This window comes from Phocoena sinus, chromosome 11, assembly GCF_008692025.1.
Source record: "Phocoena sinus isolate mPhoSin1 chromosome 11, mPhoSin1.pri, whole genome shotgun sequence".
NCBI lineage: Eukaryota > Metazoa > Chordata > Mammalia > Artiodactyla > Phocoenidae > Phocoena > Phocoena sinus.
This window is the reverse complement of record NC_045773.1, coordinates 94,020,331-94,029,854: the sequence shown is the minus strand read 5'-3', so window position 1 is coordinate 94,029,854 and position 9,524 is coordinate 94,020,331.

Below are 9,524 nucleotides of genomic sequence, written 5' to 3'. Positions count from 1 at the left end.
TATTACTTTAACAGCATCCCACAAATTTAAATAACTCAGTTCATAATCCTTCCTAATTCCCTTTGATTTCTTCATTGAACCATGGATTATTTAGAAGTAGGTTATTTAGTTTCCAAAGATTTGAGGAATTTTCCAGAGATCCTCCTATTTCTGATTCTTAATTTAATTCCATTGTGGTCAGATAATATACTTGTTATGACTTGAATTCTTTTAAAACTATAGGGAATTATTTAATGGTTTACCTCAGTAAATGTTCGATATATTCTTACTATGTATCTTGCTGTTGTTGGGTGGAGAATCTTATGCGTGTCAATTTTTTCCCTCTGCTGGGCTTATTTCATTTAGCATAATGTCCTCTAGGTTCATCCATGTTGTCACAAATAGCAGGATGAGTTGGCATCCTTGTCTTGTTCCTGATCTTAGAGGAAAAGCTTTCAGCTTTTCATTGTTGAGTATGATGTTAGCTATGAGTTTGTCTTGTACAGCCTTTACTATGTTGAGGTATATTCCTTATATACCAAATTTATTGAGAGTTTTTTAAATCATGAAATGATGTTGGATTTTATCAAATGTCATTTCTGTATCTATTGAGATGATTGTGATCTTTATGCTTTATTCTGTTAAAGTAGTATACCCATTTGTTGATTTGTGGTTTTTTTTTTTTTTTTTTTTTGCGGTACATGGGCCTCTCACTGTTGTGGCCTCTCCCGTTGCGGAGCACAGGCTCTGGACGTGCAGGCTTAGCGGCCATGGCTCACGGGCCCAGCCACTCTGCGGCACGTGGGATCCTCCCAGACCGGGGCATGAACCCGTGTCCCCTGCATCGGCAGGCGGACTCTCAACCACTGCATCACCAGGGAAGCCCCTCAAGATATTTCTTGAGCTCCCTTTTGATTCCTTCTTCCACTCGTTGTTTATTAAGGAGTGTGTTGTTTAATTTCCATATATCTGTGCATTTTTTCAGTTTTCTTCCTATTATTGATTTCTAGTTTCATACCTTTGTGGTCAGAAAAGATAGTTGGTGGGAGATAAACCTGTCGTTCTTATTCCACACCTTCATTGGAGACGGAGGGCCAAAAATCATTTTTAATCTTGCCATTTTCTTTATCCATTCACCAAATTTCAACAAAAGTTTCGTCAGAAAAATAATTTAAGAAGAAATTTACCCAAGTAACAATACATTTGATAAGGGCAACCTAAGTAGCACATAAGAAAGGCCATGGAAATTGAGGTACCGTTGCCTGGAGTGGTAGGTGAAGACACCGTGGAGGAAAGAGAATTTGAGCTGAGTATTGAGAATTTGAGCCCTTCCCCTCCTTCCGTTGCCTCTGAGGTCAAACCAAGCGCTTCCAGATTCTTCTGGTGCAATTTAGGAGACATGCCAGATGCTTAAACACATTTAATCGCTGTCAGATTAATTCCGTGATCACTAAAGAGGTGCTCTTTTTTCATATTTATTTTTGTAATGATCACGAGCAGGCATTTTTTGTATAAATGATGGTATTTTTGACAAAAGAAACAGTACCCACTAACCACAAAGGAAATGATAATGTGTATGTGGAAATGGGACTTGGCCTATGGCAGCTGTGTGGGTATCACAAGAGATAAGGCTTGAGAGCAGGAAGGGTCAGATGGAGAAGGTCAAAGGAGCTTGGACCAAGTGTGGGCAGCGGACAGGTGACTCAGATCAGGAAGACTTTGTAAGTCTGGAACAGAGTACATGCTGATAACTCCCTCCACTTGGCGTGAGATGTTGTCAGCCTTCCGCAGTAGAAACTCTGCTCGGTGTAATTCTCAATGGAAGCAGCAGAGGGCAGCAACGGTAGGCGGTTGGGATGTTCCTCGCACGGAGCTAGGGAGAACTTCACGCCAAAGCCGGTGTTGGGATTCTGCCTCCACCAAGATCTAGCAGCTATTTCCAGATGCTGGGGAAGGGAAGATGGACCCTGGCTTGTCAGGTAGACCACAGATCCATCTTCTTGCAGATGGAAATGCTGAGCAAAGTAACAAAGACCTCTTTATTCTATCAAGTAAAAAGAATAACAGCTACATTTATTGAGTGCCTTGTGTTCTAAGAGCTGTATGCATATCACGCCTGTTAACTTAACAAATGGAAGCAACTGGTGCTACTATTTCCCCCACATTTTATAGGAGATGAGTTCAAGTGGATGCAACTTGTAAACGGTTCATATCTGGCTCCCATACTTAACCTACATATGTTACCTCTCTGTGCAGTGGTACTGTTATTGGGGTGTGTGTGTGTGTGTGTGTGTGTGTGTGTGTGTGTGCGTGTTTGCTCTTTGGTGCATAGTTTTTGTCAGTCGTTTAGATTTAGGGTAAGATGGAGAATTTGCAGGTGTTTTGGATCTTTCTTATAAACCAAAACACTGTAAGGCGGTAGTAACAAGATTGCTGGAGTAGAGCGGCTTAAAGTGTAGTCCTCTGACTAGTGGTGGTCCACGGACTGTGTGGGATGGGTGTGCAGCCCAGGAAGTACAGAAATTCAGAGCACACCCTTAGACGCTCTGATAGCAACTTGAGAGAGTTTTATGCCTATTGAATCTAATAATAAAAATTGAGAGCTTGAATTTGTATCTTTTTAATTTCATTTTCTAGTAATTCATATGTATTATATTTGAGAAAAGTTAAGTCCACAACAGATTGGAATTTTTTTTTAAAGCTGGTTCTTTGCCACACGATTGCATGAGAAGCACTGCAGTGGAGTTCATAACACAGACATAAAAGTCTGTAGGATTTTAGATCTGTTCCTTTTACCAGGGAAATGAACACCCCACACAAGGATTAAAACATGGAGGAGCTGCTCCTGTAAACCCTTCAACAGCTCCACTGATGGTCATGATTAAAATAGAACGAAGGGCTTCCCTGGTGGCGCAGTGGTTGGGAGTCCGCCTGCCGATGCAGGGGACACAGGTTCGTGCCCCGGTACGGGAAGATCCCACATGCCGCGGAGCGGCTGGGCCCGTGAGCCATGGCCGCTGAGCCTGCGCGTCCGGAGCCTGTGCTCCGCAACGGGAGAGGCCACAACAGTGAGAGGCCCGCGTACCGCAAAAAATATATATATAACGAAGAGGGATGAGGTGGAAGCAGAGGAAGGAGGGCAATGGAGACGGGGAGAAGGGAAGGAGAAATCTTGATAAGACTTAAGAAGGAGCAGGACCCTCTTCACTTCTTGTAATGACTCAGGAAAAGCACAAAATTATAAAGAAACAGATGGTGTATGGAATCATTTTGTTTAACATCTGCCCTTAGGTATTGCTGAGGCATTTTTGCACGTACATTTGACACAGTAAAAGATGCCAAGATCCATGAAATAACCAGGCTTTCACAAGGATTTATTCCTAGTCACCTATCATGAAAAATACCTAATTTTCAGTTGAAAGATGAGCCCTTGGTCTTATTCTAGCTTCGGCATCAAAAAGTTGCTATCTAGGAATGTCGGGGGAGAAAGGTTCTAGGAGAAGCAGCATTTCTCAGAGGAAAACAAAAACATAAACTAAAAGGAACTTGTCAAGGCATAAGTAACATTTTTAAATGCAGCAGTGGAGTTTGTTACAGGAAAAGAGTAATAACATGCAATGTCCTTTGTTCACTTGCAGACATTTTCCTTCTTTGAGGAAATAAAGGGGAAAATGCTCAGCTCTGCCTTGATTCAGGAGCACCTGGCCAGCATCGCACAGAGAGACGTCCACCCACATAATAGGGTTTGCTAGGACGTGAGACTCAGCAATGACTTGGAGAGTTGGGCCTGAGCAACTGCAAGAATGGGGAAGACGGCAGGTAGACGTTTGGGAGGAGAATTTGGGCACTAGTTCAGTTTTGGACATAGTAAGTCTGAGATGTCTATCAGACATCCAAGTGGAAATGTCATGTAGATGATTGATCACAAGCCCAGAGATGTCAGTTAAATGCCTCTCAGCTCCAAATCCACCTTTCCGTGCCTGCTCTGTGATAATGGAGCTAAAACCCTGTAAACATTTTTACTCTGCCCTCTGGCGTGATGTTAAGTTTTCTCAGCAGAGTGCCCTGCCAGGACACTGCAAGAAGAAAGGGTTTCTTTTCCTGACTCTGGTGAACGGTGAGCTCTTCTTGGCCGTCACTTGCACCGTGCACGGCACCTACAGAGCTTGACTCTTGCAGTGGGTGACAGCCAAAGCCAGCTCCTGGCAGGTTCAGCAGCAGACACCCCGTCACGGATGGCTTCCTTCAGTACCTTTTTGTGCGGCTTTGCCACGGGTTTCAAGGTACAGCACCAAGCAGCCGACAGCTTGCCCAGCACCCAAAAGGGCCATTTCTTAGCGAGTCCCACCAGAGCAGCAGCTGAGCAACTTCTCCACCGTCCCATGAACCACAGCTGTTCCCCCTCCAACCAGGTCTGGATCTCAGCCCTATGGTGTGAATGGGGGTCCCCTCTTCCAGATTTGTTCCCTCCTTGGGCTCTCTATCTCAGCCCTAGGAGTAATGGCTATTCCCCATAGCTGCTATTCCTGTATTCTTCAGAGTCGTCTTTATTCCCGGCTAGCCAGCCCTCCATTACTCCAGTCTGCTGTGATAATTATATGAAACTGTTCTGGCTCAAATTACTGTGTGGTGTCTGTCTCCTGATTGGTCCAGACTGATGGGGATCGGTGGAGAGGTCCAGGAAGGAGATAAAAATTTGTGAGTTGTCAGCATATAAGGGCTACTGAAGAGCCATGAGATCACCATGGCAGTGGGAAGATGAAGGAGAGAAGGAAAGAGAGGACACTTCAGCATCAAAAGCTCATGAGAAAAGGAGGAATTCACGTAAGAGACCAAGAAGGAGCAATCAGTGAGGTAAGAAGAAAATCAGGAGATTTTCCTGGAAACCAAATTTTAAAAGGATATCGAGGGACTTCCCTGGTGGCGCAGTGGTTAAGAACCCACCTGCCAATGCAGGAGACACGGGTTCAAGCCCTGGTCTGAGAAGATCCCACATGCCGTGGAGCAGCTAAGCCCACGTGCCACAACTACCGAGCCTGCGCTCTAGAGCCCGCGAGCCACGACTACTGAGCCCACACACCACAACTACTGAAGCCCGCGGGCCTAGAGCCCGTGCTCGTCAATGAGAAGCCACCGCAATGAGAAGCCCGCGCACCGCAGCAAAGAGTAGCGCCCACACACCACAACTAGAGAAAGCCCACGTGCAGCAACAAAGACCCAATGCAGCCAAATAAATAAAACAAATATATAAATAAATATTTAAAAAGTATATCAAGGAGGGATCGATCAGCTGTATCAAATACTGCTGATACATCAAATTAAAAAGGAGACTGAGAACTGAGCACAGGAGGTCGTTGATGACCTTAAGTTCATTGAGAGCAAAAGCCTGATTGGAGTGGTTTTAGGAGAAAATGGGAGGAGGATTGGAGACAGCATATCAGTGGCTCTTTTGAGAAGTTTTGCTGCAAAGAGAAGCAAAGAAATGGATGGCAGCTGGGGTTGGGGTGATAAGGAAGTAAAGTCCAGAGGAAGAAACAGCACGTACGTATGGTTATGAAATGGTACGGTAGCAAAGGAAGAATTGCTGATCTGGCCAGAACGGGGAGGATTTACTGGAACCACATTCTTGAGGTGGGGAGACGGGCTAGGAATGGGAGCACAAGTGGGAAGACAGCTGAAGCTGAGTCTTTAGGGGGTGACCTAAATTGAAAGTCAAGGGTGAACATGGAAATTAGGTCTAGGTGGGGCAGAGTGGGAAAACGTCAGGTGTGAATGTAATAGGACCGTCAGAATCAAGGCTGCGTTTCTAAGCCTTGCCTGCAGGTAAGTCTGATCAGTAGGCTAAGCCCTAGCCAAAATATGTGAGGGGGACATTTGTGTGAAACTTTGGGTCACGCCCTTAAAGAGAAGGAACGCGTTCTCCCACGTCCTTTTTCCTGCCGGCTGGAATGCAGACACAGTTGTGAGCCATCTAGAACCATCCAGACAAACAACTTCCTAGGGAAGATGGAGCAACCGGGTAAAGAGACCAGGCCCTGACTGCTTGGCTGAGAACACCCACCATCCCAGCTTCAGCTGTTACGGAGAGAGAAAGCTACTCTTACCTTGTTTAAACCTCTGTTATTTTGAGCCTCTGTTTTATACACCTAAACATATCCAAATGAATACAGAATTCCAAATATGCCCCAAAGCAAGGAGAAGTTGTCTTGGAGGCTAGCTTGGTCTCATCAGGATTTAACAACAGTTAGAAGCTAAAACAGCCCCTCAATTAGTTTTTGAAAAGGTGAATCAAAGATGCAACCAGGGCTTCCCTGGTGGCACAGTGGTTGAGAGTCCACCTGCCGATGCAGGGGACACGGGTTCGTGCTCCGGTCCGGGAAGATCCCACATGCTGCGGAGCAGCTGGGCCCGTGAGCCATGGCCGCTGAGCCTGCGCGTCCAGAGCCTGTGCTCCACGACGGAAGAGGCCACAACAGTGAGAGGCCCGCGTACCGCAAAAAAAAAAAAAAAAAAGATGCAACCAGAAAATTAAACAATGTACAAAAATCTCTTTAGTCATAAAAGCAGTAGGAACTCTCAGAATTAGTGTGTAGAATCTACACATCTAAACCCTTACCAATTTCCCTGAGAAACTTCTAGGTGGCGTGATAGGACTGCAGACCTGGGATCCAGAAGACAGATCTCTTCAGCAGCGAGGGGAGCATATGGAAAAGAGAATAAAAGTGGTCACTGACCTTGATCAGAACACTTAGTGAAAAGTACGGCTCGTGGATGGCTCTAGAGACTGTCATACAGAGAGAAGTAAGTCAGAAAGAGAAAAACAAATATCGTATATTAATGCATATATGTGGAATCTAGAAAAATGGTACAGATGAGCTGGTTTGCAAAGCAGAAACAGACACAGAAGTAGAGAACAAACGTATGGACACCAAGGAAAGTGGGGGTGGGGGGTGATGATGGTGGGATGAATTGGGAGATTGGGATTGACATATATACACTAATATGTATAAAATAGATAACTAATAACTAATAAGAACCTGCTGTATAAAAAATTTTAAAAAAAGCATGGCTCTAGGTCTTGGCCAGCTGCACCTGAGTCTCCCAAATTCAAGCCTAGAAAGGGGTTCGGGGTTTGGAGCTGGCTGTCCAAGTCCCCCTTCCTGCACATCTCCTCGGGAAAAGGCAAGTTCTTGGATTATAGAAGTGGAGTAGGATGTAGACAAAGAATGGAAGGTGGATTCATATACGTTGAACACATCCAGAAATGTGCTGTCCCCAGGGTGACCCGGGCCACGGCTGGAAAGGCGTGAGTGTATGTTCTGGCCACGTTCCTGGGTTCCTTTTTTAGTTTTTCTTTTTCCTCTCTGAAGGAATTCCTAGACATTACAGGTTTACTTGGCTAATTACATAGTACTGTTGATACAGTACCACCTGGAAACCATTTACCATCTTCCCTCAGCCTCCTAATTGCATCACTTACTGTTGGAGCCAGGGGTGGGAGGAGAGGAAACAACCTATCTTGTTTTCTGGGAAGAAGAAAGTGAACATACCAGAAAAATTAAGGAAACACTTGACCGATTCACTTTCTCCAATCTGGCCCACTCTAGTTGTTTTTACAGGAGTGTGTATGTTGTCATGGGGGGCGGACAAGCTCCATGAAGATCCATCACGGGCGGATTATTGTAAAAATGTTTGCAGAGGCAGAAAAAAAAAGCGGGGGATAGGGGGAGAAGTTGGGAGGAAAGGTGGGAGGCTGAGGAGAAGTGAAAAGAATCAGATGTCCATGAACATGGGGGAACTGGAATGAACATGAAAGTGGGCTGCCCTCCAGATACACTGCTGAGTGCCCACTGGAACATTCTAGGGCAGAGTAAGAATGCAAACCATTGTAATGGCTTCCTTTTTGCCATCTGTTTGTCTGAGTACCAATTCCTTTTAGACTCAACTCATTTGTAAACACTACAAAAACACAAAACTGACCAGCTCACAGTATTTTCTGCCCATCCTGGAGGGAGTAAAATCAAATATTAGCAATTCTATGCTGAAGACCAGTTCTGACCTTTTAAAAGCTCTTAGAATCTAAGATTAATTCTTCTGTTTGTTTCTTTTTTTTCTGGAAAAGACTTTAAGAGACTATCAACTAGCTCACTGACTTGAAGAAAGGAAGGAATTATTCATCTAGTTTCTGTTTTAGGGATGAGGCAACTAGAGCCCTAGAAAGACGTGAGGATCTAATTCTCCTGAAGTCCAGCAGGAGATAAGATAGAGCAGGGTTTAGAAATCCAAGTTTCCCCTTCTGGCAATGCTGTCTTCCCTCCCGTTGTCTCTCTGGCTGATGCGTGATCGTGATGAGTTACAAGCAGTAAATTCCTTCTGTGCTGGGAGGAGGGAGCAGGGAACAAACAGGTGGTCACTTACAAGGCTGCTGAAATCTACAAAGAGAACAGTAGAAGCAGTTCTGGAACCCTGGCTGTCCATTAGAGTCACCTGAAGAGTTATGATTGGGTCCTCCGGCAGGTGAGTTAAATCAGAGCCTGGGGCTTACGGGAGGAGCCAGGGTATCTATTTTACGAAAGCTCCCCAGGTGATTCTAAGATGCAGCCAGGGCTGAGAGCCGCTGTCTAGAACTGTGATTCTTAATGGGGATAGATGGAAGACAGCCTCACCTAGGGCCATGATACAGTGAGCGCGCCTCACACCGGTCTGGGGGGCTCGCTGGGCTTAGGCCCTGTGTATCCAGGGTCTGAGGTGGGACCGAGGATTTGTGTTTCTAACAAGCTCCCTGCGTGATGCAGCTGAGCCAGGGAACACACTTTGAGAATCGCTGCGCTGCAGGTAACTTTTCAAAGTTATATGTATGTATATATGTAAAATTCATATATATGTAAAATATATATAAAGTATATATGTACGTATGTGTGTATATATATACACATCTGTCCCTAGCCCAAGAGTCGGCTGTACCCCCTAGAATGGACTTGGGGAGCACGGGAGGGGAAGAGGACAGTTCTGACTAAAAATCCAAGCAAAAATGATCACAGAGCACAGAACTCCCATTGTAGCTGGTGCCATCTCTCAGGTGTCCTGCAGGAAAACATTGCCAACTAGGAGCCCAGAGCATAAAAAGCAGAACTGAATGCTGATTCTATTTCTTTTCTTAGCTGAAAGTCAAGTCTCTTGAAGCTCACCCTAGACTAGAACTAGTTAAGTTTTGGGAAACAGTTCTAAAAAGGCTATAAATGGTCTATTATCAGGCGTCAAGGGAAGCCAGCAACCGGGAGCAAGGGCTTTATCTAAAAAAAAACCGTCTCGCCAGGAGATTTGGGGCCTTTTGACCTCCGTGGAGCTTGTCCTGGCTCCTTTTCTTCACCTTATAGGGTAATTGCCAGGACCTCAGTCACAGAATGAGGTCTGAGAGCAATCTGATCTCAGAGGAAAGGCAGCAGTGAAATGAAACACAGTGGATGTGTGATCACCCCCACAGTTCTCTGAATGTAACAGCCAGGTCTCTGCGCTCACTGGATGCTCCAGCTCGAAGATGAACC